Genomic DNA, 19083 nt, shown 5'->3' with positions numbered 1-19083 from the left:
CGAAATCTGGATGTCTGTCTGTCCGTCCCCGTCTGTCCGTCCGTCCGTCCGTGCAAGCTGTAACTTGAGTAAAAATTGAGATATCATGATGAAACTTGGTACACGTATTCCTTGGCTCCATAAGAAGGTTAAGTTGAAGATGGGCAAAATCGGCCCACTGCTACGCCCACAAAATGGCGGAAACCGAAAACCTATAAAGTGTCATAACTAAGCCTATAAATAAAGATATTAAAGTGAAATTTGGCACAAAGGATCGCATTAGGGAGGGGCATATTTGGACGTAATTTTTGGAAAAGTGGGCGTGGCCCCGCCCCCTACTAAGTTTTTTGTACAACCTCGGAAACTACTATAGCTATGTCAACAAAACTCTATAGAGTCGTTTCCTTCAGGCATTTCCATATACAGTTCAAAAATGAAAGAAATCGGATAATAACCACGCCCACCTCCCATACAAAGGTTATGTTGAAAATCACTAAAAGTGCGTTAACCGACTAACAAAAAACGTCAGAAACACTAAATTTTACGGAAGAAATGGCAGAAGGAAGCTGCACCCAGGCTTTTTTAAAAATTGAAAATGGGAGCGGCGTCGCTCACTTATGGACCAAAAACCATATCTCAGGGACTACTTTACCGATTTCAATGAAATTCGGTATATAATATTTTCTTAACACCCTGTTAACATGTACGAAATATAGGTGGAATCGGTTCACAACCACGCCTTCTTCCAATATAAAGCTATTTTGAATTCCATCTGATGCCTTCTCTGTATAATATATAGTACATTAGGAACCAATGATGATAGCGGAATAAAACTTTACAAAAATACGGTGTATAATATATACAGAGTTGTACATTAGGAACCAATGATGATAGCGGAATAAATGACGGATAATGAAATCTCGATTATCACTTTATCATGCGAGTGTATAATCTAACTCAAGGGAATCCAAACATGGCACCGAACTAGGCGAAGAGAAGCGGCTTAGCCGCCAATCTGAGTAAGACCAAAGTGGCTTTTTTTGCCAGGAAGTACAAATCAAAGTAGACACTCTCTGCCATCATTGGAAGGTTCTCGCCATCAATCTGCGGACAGTTAAGTACTTTAGGAGTTTATCTTTTATGGAGAGATTTTGTGGGATAAACAATGATGAGCACTCATCAATAACTCAGTACCAAGGGAACGAGACGTGTACAAACTCATACGTACAGCTGCAATCGAAACCCTTGGTTTTCGGAAAGTGCAAAAGAACAACTGGTACGACGAGGAGTGCCGCGCCGCAGCGGAGAAAAAACAGGCTGCCTACTCGCAACGTTACGATCGACCACAACAGGTGCGGGATGGGATAGATACCGAGAATTGAAGAGGGAAGCGAGACGCATTTGCAGACAGAAAAAGAAAGAGGCCGAAATGCGTGAGTACGAAGAGCTTGATAAGCTGGCCGACAGGGGGAATGCTCCAAAATTCTACGAAAAATTTCGGCGGCTTACAGAACGTTTCAAGACCGGAGCATACTCTTGTAGAACCCCCAAAGGTGATCTAGTCACTGATGCCCAGAGCATACTTAAATTATGGAGGGAACACTTCTCCAGCCTGCTGAATGGCAGTGAACGCACAACGCCAGTAGAAGGCGATCCCGATTCCCCAATCGATGACGATGGAGCAGACGTACCATTGCCCGACCATGAAGAAGTTCGAACAGCAATTACCCGCCTGAAGAACAACAAAGCGGCGAAATCAATGGATTGCGAGCTATTCTAACACGGCGGCGAAGAACTGATAAGGAGCATGCATCAGCTTCTTTGTAAAATATGGTCGGACGAAAGCATGCCCAACGATTAGAATTTAAGTGTGCTATGTCCAATCCATAAAAAAGGAGACCCCAAAATTTGCGCCAACTCCCGTGTGATTAACCTCCTCAACATCGCATATAAGGTCCTATCGAGCGTATTGTGTGAAAGATTAAAGCCCACCGTTAACAAACTGGTTGGACCTTATCAGTGTGACCTGGCAAATCCACAACCGACCAGACATTCACCATGCGCCAAACCTTGGAAAAGACCCCTGAAAGGAGAATCGACACACACCACCTCTTCGTCGATTTCAAAGCTGCTTTCGACAGCACGAAAAGGAGCTGCCTTTAAGCGGCGATGTCTGAATTTGGTATCCCCGCAAAACTAATACGGCTGTGTAAACTGACATTGAGCAACACGAAAAGCTCTATCAGGATCGTGAAGGACCTCTCCGAGCCGTTCGCTACCAAGCGAGGTTTCAGACAAGACGACTCCCTATCGTGCGACTTCTTCAATCTGCTGCTGGAGAAAATTATTCGAGCTGCAGAACTTAATCGAGCAGGTACAATCTTTTATAAGAGTGAACAGCCTCAACACCCGCGCCGTTAGTTCTGCTTTCTCCAGGCTGGACAAGGAAGCACAGAAAATGGGTCCGGCAGTGAACGAGGGCAAGACGAATATCTCCTGTCATCAAACAAACAGTTGTCGCACTCGCGACTTGGCTCTCACGTCACTGTTGACAGTCATAACTTTGAAGTTGTAGATAATTTCGTCTATTTAGGAACCAGTATTAACACCACCAACAATGTCAGCCTGGAAATCCAACGCAGGATTGCTCTTGCCAACAGGTGCTACTTTGGACTGAGTAGGCGATTGAAAAGTAAAGTCCTCTCTCATCGAACAAAAGCCAAACTCTAGAAGTCGCTCATAATTCCCGTCCTGCTATATGGTGCAGAGGCTTGGACGATGACAACAACCGACGAGTCCAGCATTACAAGTTTTCGAGAGAAAAATTCTGCGAAAAGATTTATGGTCCTTTGCGCATAACCACGGCGAATATCGCATTGGATGGAACGAACGCCTTTGTTAACTCGGCTATAATCGCGTAAGCGGTGTCTACGCCAATTAAAAAGAAGAAGAAGAAACAATGAGAAAAGCACCGGTTGCCTTTTATTGCTACAGAAGGTTTGGCTTCACAATACCATAGTTAAGCCAACAATTTATGTGTAGTGGAGGGCGATTACATAGAGGGGAGGATTCTGAAATTTTCTTCTTCTCTGACTGCATCCTCAAAAATTTTGACCACTGTCTTGTGGGATCTACTTCTGGTGGCTCTTGTTATGTCCTCAAACCTACAAAGGAGCCTCATATCGATTGGATTTAAGCTCAGGGTGACGGTTAAAGAGGGCTTTCCAAAAGGCTCACTCCGTTCAGTATATTCTCAAGCTACGAGACCACTGTACATAGTACTTTGCAAATAGAGGGTGCTGCCTTTAAGTTAGCAGTAGGCAGTGATTTTTAATAAAGTTGAAGTAAATTATCTTTCAACTCTCTCTAAGTCTCTAACTGGTTTCGAAAATAGGGGTCTACCAACAGGAGCACCAATTTTCCCCAGGGCTACCAACAGGAGCCCAAATTTTACCAGGTGTAGCACTTCGGTTATATGTTTTATGCTAAATGTTGCCTGCAGGAGCTTTAGTGATTGATTTGCGTAAAACATTGATTTAATATACCGCCAGAGAAATTAATGTAGAGGCGTTTTTCAAAATGAATGAGTCGCCAAACTTTGCACAGATTGTGTCCATGTTTAAACATAGATTTCTACAAATTCCCGTAAAAGAGTTGTGTCGGCATTAATGGTAACGCCATTTCCTGCCTCATTTCTGAAGAAATAAGACCCGTTGATGCCGCCAATCCACATCAAACGGTAAATTTTTTGGGAACTACGTATTGTAGCTAAGGAAATCGACAAATGAGCCAATGTAAGCCTTACTGAACTCACCAACAAAATTTGACACAAACTCGTAAACAAACATAGCCACCACAAGCTGTCGAAATCACGTTATCAAGTTATAAGCCACGCATAGACCAGTTTTGGTGCCTTGCGAATCCAGATGGAGTTTAGTTGCCAGGTCCGAGTGGAGTAGTGATTCTTTAGGATGCCTGTGCTCACTAACGCTACCTCCTCCAGTGTATCACACCGTGGGGACCCCAGACGCCTACAGCGTAGTTTTGAGACAAGTGCACAAGAGATGCTGCATTATTTCCCTAATGTTCTGCTCTAAACATCCTGCAGCCTTCTCTATCTGTCAGTCCCAACTTGCGGGCGTGAATTGTGACCAGATAGTAACCAGATAGTATTCCCATCATGTTCCTACCGTCTCTTCCATTGAATGAAAATAGGAATATCCGGAATAAACTCTATTTTTAACTAAGTTTATAATGTCTTTCCAAAACTTCCCCTTCATCCACCAAAAAGGCAATTGAATTTGTTACCGAACCATCGCATTCAATAATCTATCAATGAGATTCAATAAACTAACGTACCTGCTGGCAAAAAGCTTTTTCGGCATGAACTTCTTAAGCTTTAAGATTTTAGCTGCTTCAAACTTACATTCGCAAGTCGAATGCAGTCAAAGTAAATGATTTTTTTCACCAGGACGACACCAAAAAATCCGCTTATAGAGCAATAAAGCGCCGCTGTTAAATTAATACCATTCGGTTGCATTTGTGCAAGCGCTTGTGAGAGCGCATTACTAGCGAAGTGGAGAAAAAAGTTTTAACAAATTTTATTACCACATCTTCAAAGTGACTTTGTGGCTGTGACTTTGGCTGCTTCTTTCACTTTACTCTACTTTACGCGGCTTATTGCGACTGCTTCCTTTTGGCACTGCACACAACATTGCCACTCTTTACACGGCCACGACTTCTGAGTAAGCTATCAGCACACTTAAGCTCTGCTTACTTAGCCAAAATTAAAGCAACATCCAAAAACTTCGAGTGCAAGGGAATGCGTACTGAGTTTTGAGCAATTAAAATGGATTTTTTATAACTTCGTTCTTGCTGCTTTGTAGTCTTAAGGGAATAAGAATATACAAGGCATTTTATTTTGTGACAGGCTTAAGGTACGTTGTTCCCATTGGGACTTATTCAATTTTATCTTTGCTTCGTCACTGCGGTTTCACTTCAAGCGCAATATCGAACCTTGAAAGTTTCGGGACGAACTCGAACCATCAATAAATAAAAGTTGAAACCCAAAGTAATCTTTCTTAAACCTGAAGAACATATGTCGGGTCTTGGATCAACATTAACAGTATTTCTGCTTCTTAATTGGCGTAGACTCTTTGGCACCGATTGGAGATTCCAAATGTAGCGAGATCATTCTCCACCTGGTCCTCCCCACGGAGTGGAGGTCTTCCTCTTCCTTTGCTTCACCCGTGGACACTTCGACGAATACTCTCAGAGCTGGAGTATTTTCACCCATTCGGACGACATGATCCAGTCAGCGTAGCCCCTGTCTCCTTATTCGCTGAAATACATATGTCAATGTCGTCGTATATCTCGTGTAGCTCATCGACTGCGTTATTCGCCTTTCCCAATTTGCAAAGGACCATAAATCTTCCGCAGAACTTTTCTCTCGAAAACTCATAACGCCGACTCATCAGATGTTGTCACCGTCCATGCCTCTGCTCCATATAGCAGGACGGGAATAAGAAGGGACTTAACATTACTGCCACTTCTTCTTCTTCTTATTTGGCGTAGACACCGCTTACGCGATTATAGCCGAGTTAACAACAGCGCGCCAGTCGTTTCTTCTTTTCGCTGCGTGGCGCCAATTGGATATTCCAAGCGAAGCCAGGTCCTTCTCCACTTGGTCCTTCCAACGGAGTGGAGGTCTTCCTCTTCCTCTGCTTCCCCCGGCGGGTACTGCGTCGAATACTTTCAGAGCTGGAGTGTTTTCGTCCATTCGGACAACATGACCTAGCCAGCGTAGCCGCTGTCTTTTAATTCGCTGAACTATGTCAATGTCGTCGTATATCTCGTACAGCTCATCGTTCCATCGAATGCGATATTCGCCGTGGCCAACACGCAAAGGACCATAAATCTTTCGCAGAACTTTTCTCTCGAAAACTCGCAACGTCGACTCATCAGTTGTTGACATCGTCCAAGCCTCTGCACCATATAGCAGGACGGGAATTATGAGCGACTTATAGAGTTTGGCTTTTGTTCGTCGAGAGAGGACTTTACTTTTCAATTGCCTACTCAGTCCGAAGTAGCACCTGTTGGCAAGAGCAATCTTGCGTTGGATTTCCAGGCTGACATTGTTGGTGGTGTTAATACTGGTTCCTAAATAGACGAAATTATCTACGACTTCAAAGTTATGACTGTCAACAGTGACGTGAGTGCCAAGTCGCGAGTGCGACGACTGTTTGTTTGATGACAGGAGATATTTCGTCTTGCCCTCGTTCACTGCCAGACCCATTTGTTTTGCTTCCTTGTCTAGTCTGGAGAAAGCAGAACTAACGGCGCGGGTGTTAAGGCCGATGATATCAATATCATCAGCATACGCCAGCAGCTGTACACTCTTATAAAAGATGGTACCTTCTCTACTAAGTTCTGCAGCTCGAACTATTTTCTCCAGAAGCAGGTTGAAAAAGTCACACGATAGGGAATCGCCTTGTCTGAAACCTCGTTTGGTATCGAACGGCTCGGAGAGGTCCTTCCCGATTCTGACGGAGCTCTTCGTGTTGCTCAGCGTCAGTTTACACAGCCGTATTAGTTTTGCGGGGATACCAAATTCAGACGTGGCGTATGTCGACTCTCCTTTAACGGGTCGTTTCCAAGATTTAGCGTATGGTGAATATCTGGTCGGTTGTTGATTTTTCAGGTCTAAGGCCACACTGATAAGGTTCAATCAGCTTGTTGACGGTGGACTTTAATCTTTCACACATTACGCTCGATAGAACCTTATACGCGATGTTTAGGAGGCTTATCCCACGGTAGTAAGGTAGAAATGACGTCCCACAGTTCCCTTATACCGAGTTGTTGACGAGTGCTCTCAGAGGGCAGGAGTGCAAGCCGAGTAGAAAATCGTTCGGCAGTCTGTTGTGATTGCAGCTTTTCGACGTGGAACCTTCCTTGTGTTTGTTGGCGTGCGTTTTTTGCTGCACAGAGGCGGGTGCGAATCTTGGCTGCAACAAGATAGTGGTCCGAGTCGATGTTAGGACCTCGGAGCGCACGCACATCTAAAACACTGGAGACGTGTCTTCCATCTATCACAACATGATCGATCTGGTTGGTAGTTTTCGATCCGGAGACAGCCAGGTAGCTTGATGAATCTTCTTATGCTGGAATCTAGTACTACAGATAACCATATTTCGGGCCCCGGCGAAGTCAATCAGCCTCAACCCATTTGGGGATGTTTCGTCGTGGAGGCTGAATTTACCGACCGTAGTGCCAAAGATACCTTCTTTGCCCACCCTGGCGTTAAAGTTGCCAAGCACGATTTTGACATCGTGACGGGGGCAGCCCTCATAAGTGCGCTCCAAGCACTCATAAAAGGCATCTTTGGTCACATCGTCCTTCTCATCCGTCGGAGCGTGGGCGCAGATCAGCGATATGTTGAAGAACCTCGCTTTGATGCGGATTGTGGCTAGACGTTCATTCACTGGAGTGAATGATAGTACTCGGCGACGGAGTCTCTCTCCCTCCACGAATCCCACACCAAACTTGCGCTCCTTTATATGGCCACTGTAGTAAATGTCACAAGGACCTACTCGTCTCTGTCCTTGTCCCGTCCATCGCATTTCTTGGACTACTTGCCACTACTCATCAGAAAAAACCATATGGCCTCAACGACTACCGCTGAAATAAGATTTCGTTCGATCCGAAACTGCAACTCGCTGATGTCATTTTAATTGCCCAATACATGTTTTCACGTGTGAGAAAAATATCTTCTTGTTACTCTCTTTTACTTTTGCGTCAAGTCTTTGCAAATCTGAGCACTTTGGTCAAGTTGAAACTCAGAAATATTCCAAATGAACAGAACGACGCTAAGAAATAGGCGTGGTTAGCTAAGGTTAAGTGTAGCTAAGCTTCGTACAACCCAAGGGCATTGCTTTACGTCTTTTATTCAGACTTTTTTTTTATTTTTTCTTAAATTTTTGTACTTTGCTTAGCTCTGGCTTTTTATTCCTGACCTATGCCTCACTGCCAACCTGTCCGTCACTTGACTGTTAACCGGCCAGTCATCAGCCAGCTGCCACAAGCAGTCAAAAGCCTAAACCGGCTCTAGTTACCACAGATTTGTTGTTGTTTGTTAAGTAGATGTTGTATATTTTTCCTCCATCTCCAACTGCTCCTTCCAAGTGTTGCACCACTGTCGGGGCAATAGTTTTACCGTTGCTCAACGTTGTGTTGATATGGCTGCAACCAACAACTTGTCGCCGCTGGTTGTAAATAGTAAGCAGTGTTAAAAAAGCAATAATTCTATTTTATACATTTTTATTTATTTTTCACTTTTATAACCTTTTCGTTGCTTTACCGTTATTTATTTTCAGTTTTTATTCCATTATTTTTCTGTTGCAGCAGAGCTGCATTGCAATGCAGTTTTATTGTCGGCGTTGCCGGTATGACAGGCGGCCAGATCTGCTAGGTTTCGGTGTGTGTGTGTGTGAAGAGTACGCATTTATTTATTTGTATGTGTGTGCAGCTACGCAGAGTTGTAGTTGTCGTAAGCAAGGCACAAGTTACAAAAGTTTATTTTACAACTGAAAACTTTTGTGGCAAAAGTTTACCACTTTTTACTCAAAAGTGTTTTATGTTTTTGTTGTTGCTTTTTAGGGTTTATTCGAAATTGTTGTTGTTGTTGTTGTTGTTTATATGGTATTATTTTGTACTTTTGCTTAAGTTGTTTTACAATTGTGCTTTTCGTTTTAATTTTGTGTGATTCGGTTGAAAGACAGGAAGATTGACATTTTAGTGCGCCAAAAAGATTTTAGAAGAATTTCTTTTACTAGTATTGCATAACAATTTTCTCAGTAGAAAGATTTTTACTTCTATTGAATTTTGTTTTATGATTCTTTGGAGAACTCCCCGGAGTCATGTTCCATAAATGAAGATTTCAGATTGCCAATACGATTATGTAATTTTAATAAAACCTGGAGCCCCCAATCATATTAATCAAAAGAAAAACAAATCAGAAAACCGCTTCTCAAGAAAACAGAAGACAAGTGAGACGCTATTTTTGAAAAGACGCCATCTGAAAAGATCCGAATGCACCTTACAATAACAAAGAACAAGAATATGCTGCGAAGATCGCATTTAGCAGCATCTCTCACGATAACAGAACACAGATACTTCATATGGAGTCTTTTCAAGGATAGATGTTCATATACTATCTGTGTTCAAACGACAGACTTGAATGACAATACTAGAAATAACTACAAACATCTCTGTCTGCATTAGAAAAGTCGGCAGGATAGATTTTCTCGGCGTTGGAAATACTAAATATGGACTGTTCCTACGGTAACGGTAGCACATGAGCTTAAAAAGCAGTAATTGCAAAATAGTCAAACTAAGTAGCTTCAAATCTCAAAAAAAACATATTGTCTTTCAACCAGACCTTTCTCTATCCTCTACTTTTGACGGGTGATCTTAAATACTTTTTTCACCAGCTTTTTTTGTTTAACAGATCACGTGACTTGTCAAGCTGTCACGTTATTTCTGTTCAGTATTGTTTGGCATTTCATTATTAAAGCCTTACGCCTGAATAAAGTTTACAAGTCATTCAACTTTATTACTAAATTTCACATTCTGTAAAGAATGTGTTTCAGAGCCTACAAAATACAGCTTGAGCAAGAACCGGAGCCGCTCGACATTTCCAAGGGACGTCGCTTCGTTCTATGGGCTCTAGAAAAGTTCCAAGAAGATCCGACATCTCGAACCAAATTTTGTTCAGCGATGAGGCACATCTCTGGCTCGATGGGTGGCAATTGACGAAGGGCAGCTGGAGAGATTTAAGGGCTACCATTTCATCCAGAAAAGACAACGGGTTGGTGTGTTTTGTAGGCCGGTGGAATTAATGGTCCAGATTTTTTCAAAAATGATGCCGGTGGGAACGTAACTGTCAATGGCGATCGTTATCTCGTCATGATAACTGATTATTAGATACCTGTAAAATAAGCTGGCGATCTCAGAGACATTTGGTTTCAATAAAAAGGTTTACTCGATTCTCTCCAGTTTTGTTACCCTCCAGTCATGCGTGGGTAGTGACGGCTGGCAGTATCTGAGGATTTCCTCAATCAATCAATCTAATGAGCTTATGAATGGTGCCATCCGGCACTCTCAGGGTTTCCTCTGACCACCTTTAGGAAGGCTGTGGAGGCCACTCACTTCCATTCCTCTCGTTAGATGGCACAATCCTCCTTGTTGCGACCGGCTAGGCGTGCTCGATCGCTTGCTGCCATCTATCTATCCCAAGGGAGGCTCTCCTTCATGCGACCTCTGTCGCTTAACCGCTCATTTAGCTTCAATTACGTCCGGTCTTGCCGTCCCTAACGTCTTCGCTCTCGCTCCACATCCTTTTGGCTCACTCGATGTATTAGAGTGCTGCTCAGACACCTGACAAGCATGCTTACCACCGTAGCGTACCACGATTTTGGCAGCCAAGCGGCGGTCTGCCTTCAGCTTCGCTGTCTTGCTTCTGCCTCCTGTAGCCTTTTATGAGTCTAGCAGAGTTTCCTATGCCAGTGCTGATGATTCCGAAGTGTATGAAGGTTCTCATCGGCTGCCGACGAGTTTCCACCGGATTCACCCATTTTATTACTCGTAGAGTGGCCTGATGAAAAAATTACTACAGGGATATCAGCATTGCTATTTTTCGGCAGCTAGATTCCTTCACTTCCCTTCGTTACCTTTTCGTCAACGTTTCTTTTCCATACAAATAGGGAAACGCTATCCGTCTCCCGGAATGGTACTTTCCTTTAATGGTCAGAAGGATGTCTTAGTAACGAGGTCAAGGCGAGGATTGAAGCACAGCGTTATGAGGCTATACATTCAGAGCCGACCAGCACAAAGAAGGAGTTATCTCATCTTATACCTACCACGCCAACTAAACAACAACGGGAGGGACGTAATCTGAACCCTGTCAAGGTATTAACGGGTCAGCCATTTCTGACGGTCGGTTTAATACTATGGCCTGCGGACAAATCTTAAATATCAAACCATTCTAATTTTATTTCCGTTATTAAAACGAGTCGCTAAGACATGTCGAATATGCCACATCTTGGCTAAGGTACGTAGCCAAGCGTGTCCACGCATGTCTATATCCACATACAATTCACATATTAAATTAAGGCAAAGCTATGCGTTTTCAGTACGCCATGGCATGCGACCACAGAATAAATGCGAAGTTTGAAATTTCTGTTGCATCTCACAGTTTTTCCGCGTGAGCGTTTCCTTTGAATGCGTCGCAAAAATGTTTACCTTCTTTTTGCTTCCTTCGTTTCTTATCTTTGGTTCTCCGCTCGTGATGTGCCGGTATTTGTCATGCAAATACGACTGCTGCCGCTGCTGCTGCTCGTCAAGTCACGCTACAAGCTGCCTGCTGATTGCCTTTAAGGCGCATCATCTTCATGCGACAACCACATGTGTGGTGCATACTTTTGTGGCGCGCTATATGGAGCTTTTGTGCGTTTAAATGCAGTTCTCTTCTGTTCTCTATTCTTTTAATTTAATTTTATCATATTTTTTGGAGTGTCTTCCTCGAAGTTTTATCATTTGACTTGCGCGTTCTTGCGCATTTGCATTTCCGTGCATTTATCGCTTGACATGTCATTCAGCGGCGCATTATCTACGTGTGTCTTTGCAGAAAAAAATAGTGAAACTAAAGTTTCTGCGGCTCTTTCTGTTGAGTTCTTCACACTCCGCTTGCGAGCTGTCTCTTTTGTGTCCCATAAGTGTGAGAGTTTCTGGCGCTATCTCGCTGCTTGTTTGTCACTCGGCCACGACCACCTGTCCGTTGCGTTGTCAGACGTTCCATTCACATGTCTCAGCAGCCGACTCCTTATCCTTCCGCACAACTTCGTCTTCCTGTACCACAATGGTCCGTGGTCCGTCTGAAAAAACTCTTCTCTTCCGCTCAGCTTGCCATTTACGTTCTCACGCTTTTCTCCTCTTACCTGCCGCTTAAGTTAGTACTTTAGCCCTCTCACATTTGTTGCACTTTCTCTTATCTTTGAGCAAAGTTTTACATGCGTTCCAACTCATTTCAGTTATCATGTTCTCCGTATTCCTTTGTTGTTTTTAATTTTTTTACTGTCCAGAGGTTACGGAATCTACAGAGGTTACGGGATAGCCTTTTAATATAAAACTGTAGCGTTGGTAATTATACATATTTCATCCAACCGAGCGTAACTAATATCGCTGCTATCAAACCGAGCTTGTAAAACAGACAAATGGAGAAGGAATCGAAAGAAACACGGACTAATTTTGCTCTCCAAGTGAGTTCCACAACACGTAATATCCTAATATATTATTCATAATAATTGATATAAATATTTCACTGGAGCCTAAAAAATTGCTTTTTTACCCATTTCTCGAAGCTTCTAAAACGTTCTTCCAAGATTGTGAGCTATTTCGCTCCTTTAAAAGTTCCTTTCGAAAATGCATAATTTCGACCGCCTCATTACGAACAGTAATTAAAGGAATATATTCACATCCCACCGATCTGCTTTTCCTAAGTGCTCATCAATCTGTTCAGTGAAGGTCGATCCGATATGCCACTGCTACATTTAGAGAACCCCCACTGATTATAATTGAAATGTTTTGTCGAAGATATAAGTAGATCTGGAGCCACTGTCTTTCGCTTATAGAAAAGGTGAGAAATGAGGCTGTTTAGTCTAAGTGAAACTGAAAAGGAGCTAAACTGTATTTACCAATTTCAACCATAAATACTTTCGAAATTCACTAAACCTCTTTGTCGTGATAAGATATAGAGATCTAGAGGTTCGTTATACTTTTCATCAAGCAGTGGAGTTATTGAGACAATCAGTGGCTGACTCCACACTGCCAGGCTGTCACATCATTTGGTCTGAAATCAACTGTATCAGAAGCAGAACTCAACTCAACTGAACTCAACTTAAGTCAAATCAAGTGAAGTCAACTTAACTGAACTCAACTCAACACAACACAACTCAACCCAATTCAACTCAACACAAGACAACACAACTCAAATCAAGACAAGTCAACTCAAGTGAAGTCAACTCAACTGAACTCAACTGAACTCAACTCAGCTCAACTCAACGCAACTCAACTCAACTCAACTCAACTCAACTCAACTCAACACAACACAACACAACTCAACCCAACTCAACTCAACCCAACTCAACTCAACTCAACTCAAATCAAGACAAGTCAACTCAAGTGAATTTAAGCCAAATCAACTCAAGCGAACTCAAGTGAAGTCAAGTCAAGTCCAGTCAAGTCAACTCAACGGATAATACAAAGTCAAATTCGTTATATTAAACATTTCTTAGTTATCGTTCCTAAGCTTTCCTCTGGCATAGTAATAAGCCCTTTTAGACTCTCGCAATTTTCCCCAAAAATTAAAGTAATAAAAATTAAGCAATCTTCTTTCCTTTAGGTAACAGTAACTTGCTCTTAAAGGAAGGTAAGATAAAGTAAGTTAAGGTTGGACTCCTCACCCACCCAGTTACTCCCATTCCACAATACAAGTCAACCAAAATTTATTGTCAATAAGTGAAATTTTGACTCACACACAATTTATTATAGCAAATTCGATGTGCTGATGTAAAATCAATCAATTATCTGAAATTTATCTCAAAGCCATGCGCCTAAAAGTATGTGTTTTACAAAACAAATATGATCACGGTGGAAACGTGTATTGAGCTACAACAACAGCAGCAATACAACGGCAAATATCTGGAAGAACAACAGCCGGCATGTGTTTGTAAGGAGATAAGAGTTCAGCAGAAAATCGAATAGGGGTGCCAAATAGTGCCTTTATTTGTGTTTGTGTCTATATAATAGACTCTTCGACATGTGCCAAAAGCTCATAATGCGGAGCTCTGCTTCAGGACAATAAAAAAGCATTCAACATCATTAATTCTATGCGCAGATTTGCGAATGTGCCTATAAAATATGCTATTCATACCTTTACTCTTGCTGCTCCTATTCAATACATCAAACACATACACGCTTAGATGCTTGTGGCCATCAGCATGTGAACCTTATAATTTACCGCATTTTGATGGCATGAAAATGGCAGCGAGAAACAATCGAAAAATCTCTATGGAATAAGTACAACTAGGTACAACTGCAAATGCAGCGGTGGTCATATAAATAGGAATATCAATCTTGGTATAAATAAATGGGTGATGCTCTCTCCAAAGGGTTCTAAGTCTTCCAGACGTTAAAAAAAATAAAATTATTAACTACCGGAAGTAATAGTAAGGATAACCGCGGGAGTATATGTATTAGTCTCTTCTGTAGTACTGACTACCGAGCTATCCAAAGATTGTTATAAACTTAAACTCATTATTTTCAAGAATAGAACACAAATAAAGATTTTCTTTTACACACGTACATGTTGTAGGAAAGAGAGACATCTATGGCTAATCAGAGCGATCTAACTTTTTTTTAATTTTCTGCACATTTCTAAAAATAACAAAAACAAAATTGAAATCCAATATCCAAAAGTTTTGTTGACCTCTTTCAACATTTAAATATGGCGTAAGGAAGATGATTTTATATCTTAATGATTTTGAGATCTTATGTGTTAACTTATTGAACGCAATTAATGTTACGGGTTCGACTGATTACTGTAATTCCAAGCTCTTTAAAGCACAATAGGTTCGGTTAGGTTAGGTTAGACGGCTGATCAAAGATTGCACGTGGACCGGTAGTGCTTTGTGAAGCCATACAAAAGAAGAACTTCCTGTGTTCGGACTTATAGATTAGCAAAAGGGTATACGCTTCCAAGTTTTTATGTCTTGACCTCCCAAACGCGGGACAGTCAAGAAGCAAGTGTTAGTTAGAGTTATTTCCACCTCATCTTTTTCCATATCGCTTTTACAAACAGCGTCTGCAAGACTCCCAATCTTACAGTATGGACGCCAATAGGGCAATGACCTGTTAAGATAACTAGGGAGAGGCTAGCCTTACTGAGAGCAAAGAGATTACTAGATCTCTTGCTATCAATTTTGAGCCAAAAGCGGCTCTAGGGTGCTTTTCCTTGCTAGGTTATAAGCTTTACAATTTCCCGCGATTCTGCTGTGGCCTGGCACTCATACCAGTATTATCATAAAGACACTCGATGCTATTGATAGGGTAGGCACTCCTCGACAAACCATGAACGCACTGTAAATGAGTGGTCGGTCACTTCTCTGAAGGAGGGTGCACTCCAGAGCAGTACTTCTACTGCTACCTTAATGGCTGCAACGTCGCCTTGAAAAACACTGCAATAGTCAGGACGTCTGAAGTTGCAGTTGATAGAGAGCTCCTGACAGCAAACCTCTCCCCGAACCTTCCCACCTAAAGCTCCCTCGTCGGTATATGGGTAGAAAAGGAACCGACAGAGTTCGATTTAGCGACTCCATGATCTAAGTGATCCGGTATGAACTCAAAGTGTGTGTGGATATCGAAATTTTACACATTCTTTTAAAAAGCCACTTTCATAGCCATATATCTTCCGGCGAACTCATGGTTGAAGTGGACCTTAGTGCACCACACATGCTGATGAGTGCCACTCTCAAGATTCTTTGCAAGTGTGGTCTTTTCTAGACCCCCCCACCTCCATAGAGCCAGGGGACCACTTTCAGTGAGAGACCCCATCTCTTGCTAATGGCTTCTCTACCACGGTATAAAGCAATCGATGCCTTTTTTCTCTATCTTCGATATTCAGCTTCGATGAAGACTTCCTTTCGAAGATGAGCCCTAGAGATTTCACTGGTTGCAGACGGATGACTCCCATTTGCGGCAGCGGTGCCACCGAGATCTTATGTCTTCCAGTGAATAAAACCATGTCGGTTTTACTTGGGTTGATGGCGAGATCACTGCCGGCCGCCCAGTTTGTAACGACGCTGAGATACACCTGCGTCAACTCGTACACGGTACTCAGGAACTTTCTTTTAACCATAAGCGCTACATCTTCTGCATAGGAATGTCCCTGCAGCCACGATCTTCAAGTTTCTGGGCAGATCGTTAACGACCAGGATCCATAGAAGAGGAGAGAGAACTCCCCCTTGTGGGGTTCCCTACTCACATTTCGTCGTGCTCGTGCGTTTTCCCACTTTGTTTCAAGCACTCTGTCGCACAGAAGACTGAAAATGAGGTGTTTGAGGTTTGATTTAATTACAAAACCGTCCACAGCAGTTACGACTGCTTCCGGTAGGACGTTATTTAAAGCTCCCTCTATATCAATAAGGCTCCAACAGTCAATTCCTTAAGCTTTAGGGCTTCATCTTGCCATAACACGATAGCATGTAGGTCACTATCCACTGACTTGCCTTCGGAATAAACATGTTGCGCTCTTAATATATAGTCCCTCGGAATGTGTCTCCTTATGTACCAGTCCATCAGTCTCTCCAGAGTTTGTAGTAGGAGAGGAGTGGCTGATAGGACTAAAGTTCTTACCTAGGTCAAGTGTCGTTCATCCAGAAGAATTAGAAACTTCAAAATTCAAAACACGGTCGCTCTAACTATTTTTAAAACAAATATTTATACATCATCTTAGTTATTCATGAGCTCGCTCATTCTGCTAACTGTACTTAAATATACAATAGTAGTTTTCTCACTTCCTTTTAGTGAAGTGAATCGATCCACTTAGCACAAACCCCATTACAGGTACCACACATATGTATGTATATATAGTAAATAGTCAAACTTGATGCCTCTGTCTGAAGTTGGAACCCGAACGCATTTCCCACTATTACCAACATATTCGATAAAACAGCTTTTCCGAACAAGCCCAAAGATTTAAAACTCGTCTCCTTGCCGATAGCTTTTACGAAACTAAAGTTATTTAGCTCTATTGCAGCTTAATATCAAAATAGCCCCAAGTTACTTTGCTCTCTTAGACAGTACAATGTACATCAAAGAAATACCGGTTTCGCTCACGTTAATCTATCTTCATTTCACAGAAAACATTTCGGTCAATTCCGAGGCTGAAAGTGGTCTTATAATCGGTAAGGTATAGAGTGAAAGTTGTTTAACACGGTAAGCCTAACCAAAGGTGAAGGGATATATATTTCTCAATGGCTCTAGCTATATGTCCAACACTGCATGCTCTTCCATTAACGTCCAATCAAAAATACATGCATTTAAAAGTATATTGTGTTGTTAACTGCACTCACTTATTGGTCTTCCACTCTCTAAGCACTTATATGTAAAAGTATGCGTGAGTTGAATCATTATTCATGCATTGCTTTGCTCTCATGCCTGAGCATTACTGCCGAAACAAAGCATAAAGAACATAACAGGAGGAAGCGCTCTTCAACTGCGCTTTGCGTTCATTGTCGTCCACTCAATATCTTTGCCTCAATGAAAAATTGGTCGATACTTACACATACATGCGTACATAAGTACTTTTCAAAAGGCCAGCAAAAACAAGAAACACACGAACATGAAAGAAGCAGTGAAAAACCAAAAGCAGCTATCGAAGCTTGTTACACTGGACCGGAGACATATGTGTATATATGTATGTGACTGGCAGTGCCGTGAATATGGCTAAATAATGAAGTGCCGTTATTCCACTGGGCAATTAACTAACAATTTATGACTTTGCTTGAAGGCTGCAGATCGAAAAAAACGAAAACAGGAACAAAAAATATGTAAAAAGTGAAATGAGAATTCATAACATTTGACTTACCGTATGCTGCTCCACTGTCATTTGAGGCAGGCATTTTGGGTTGAGAAAGCCTGAATATTTAAGTGTTTTGCGCCTGCAAGTATGCAAATGAAATGAGGTGTTTAAGCTACGGACTTGAAACTTTTAATTTTTTCAACGGAAATTGTTAATAATTTTTTTTTTATTCTTTTTAATAAACTATAGAGTGATTAGTAAGCAAATATTAGGGAAATATAAGATCACAAGATATTATTATAGCTATCTAATCAAAAAAGGAATACATATATACACTGTGGTGAGTATAAACTGTACCATAAACTATGCCTGCAGCTAATTCTTGCCATGCAGCTTAGCTTATTTTCATTTCCACTCTGAAAAGCAGGTTTACATTAACTCATATAACTTTCAACTCCTAAAAGTATACTTACCTACACTTAGTTCCTTTAAACGCATTGCAGTTTATGTCTAACTTGCCCCTGAGCTTTCCAATTAACATAAAAGCAAATGAAACGCATATTCTACAATAGAAATAATTAAAATCTAGCACTTTATGTATTTGCGCCTAAAATCATACTAATTTTTAATAAATATTCTTTTGTGCCTACAAGTCTCTTTCTTTTTATTTTTTGGAATTTTATGCTTAAAATTGTACACAATAAAATCTTGAAACGCCTGAGAGTATGCTACGTTTTACAATTCCAAAAGCTTTAAATAAAGTGCAGCCATTAATTGAGATGCTTAGCTATACAAGTTTTGTTAATCAACTCCTATATATACCGTATTTTGAAGTATGCAAATGAAATAGTTTTAATGATTTGCAAAATTTAATATTTTGAAATTGTGAAAAACACGAAAATATATAAATGAGAAAATAAAATTTGAATAACTTCTGCCATTTAAATAAAGCAATTATTTTATTTCATATATTGTTCTCGGTGCTGCAATAAAAGCATTGCCAGCGCCTGAAGCTTGACTTGAAAATTATTTTCTTTTAGTGTAGGTATGCTCCTATGTTTAGCATAGACGAAAAGCACTCCATTTAGTTGATAAAATTGGACGTTATATAAATACTATATATTCATTTTAACTTTAAAATAATTTTTACGAAATTGCATTCTACAGCCTACTTTTAGGCTTCTCTTAGGCTTAAATAGTTAATACATGCATACTTTCAGGCAATTTTTCCCCTTTCATAGTGGTACACATTCTGATAAATAATATAACAAATTACTCTACAGTTTCATTGTACATATGTACATATATGACAATTTATGCTGAAAATATTTAGAAAATTCTTCATCAGTTGCTTTAGGTAAGACAGAATGCACTTTCAAAATTATAATGGGTGATCCCAGTAGATGTGTTTTCTTCAAAAGCCTTTTGGACAGATCGCGCGTAAGTCCTGTCAAGCTGTCATGTTATTT

Source organism: Bactrocera tryoni, unplaced genomic scaffold (assembly GCF_016617805.1).
Source record: "Bactrocera tryoni isolate S06 unplaced genomic scaffold, CSIRO_BtryS06_freeze2 scaffold_148, whole genome shotgun sequence".
NCBI lineage: Eukaryota > Metazoa > Arthropoda > Insecta > Diptera > Tephritidae > Bactrocera > Bactrocera tryoni.
Note: the sequence above shows the minus strand (reverse complement) of the source record.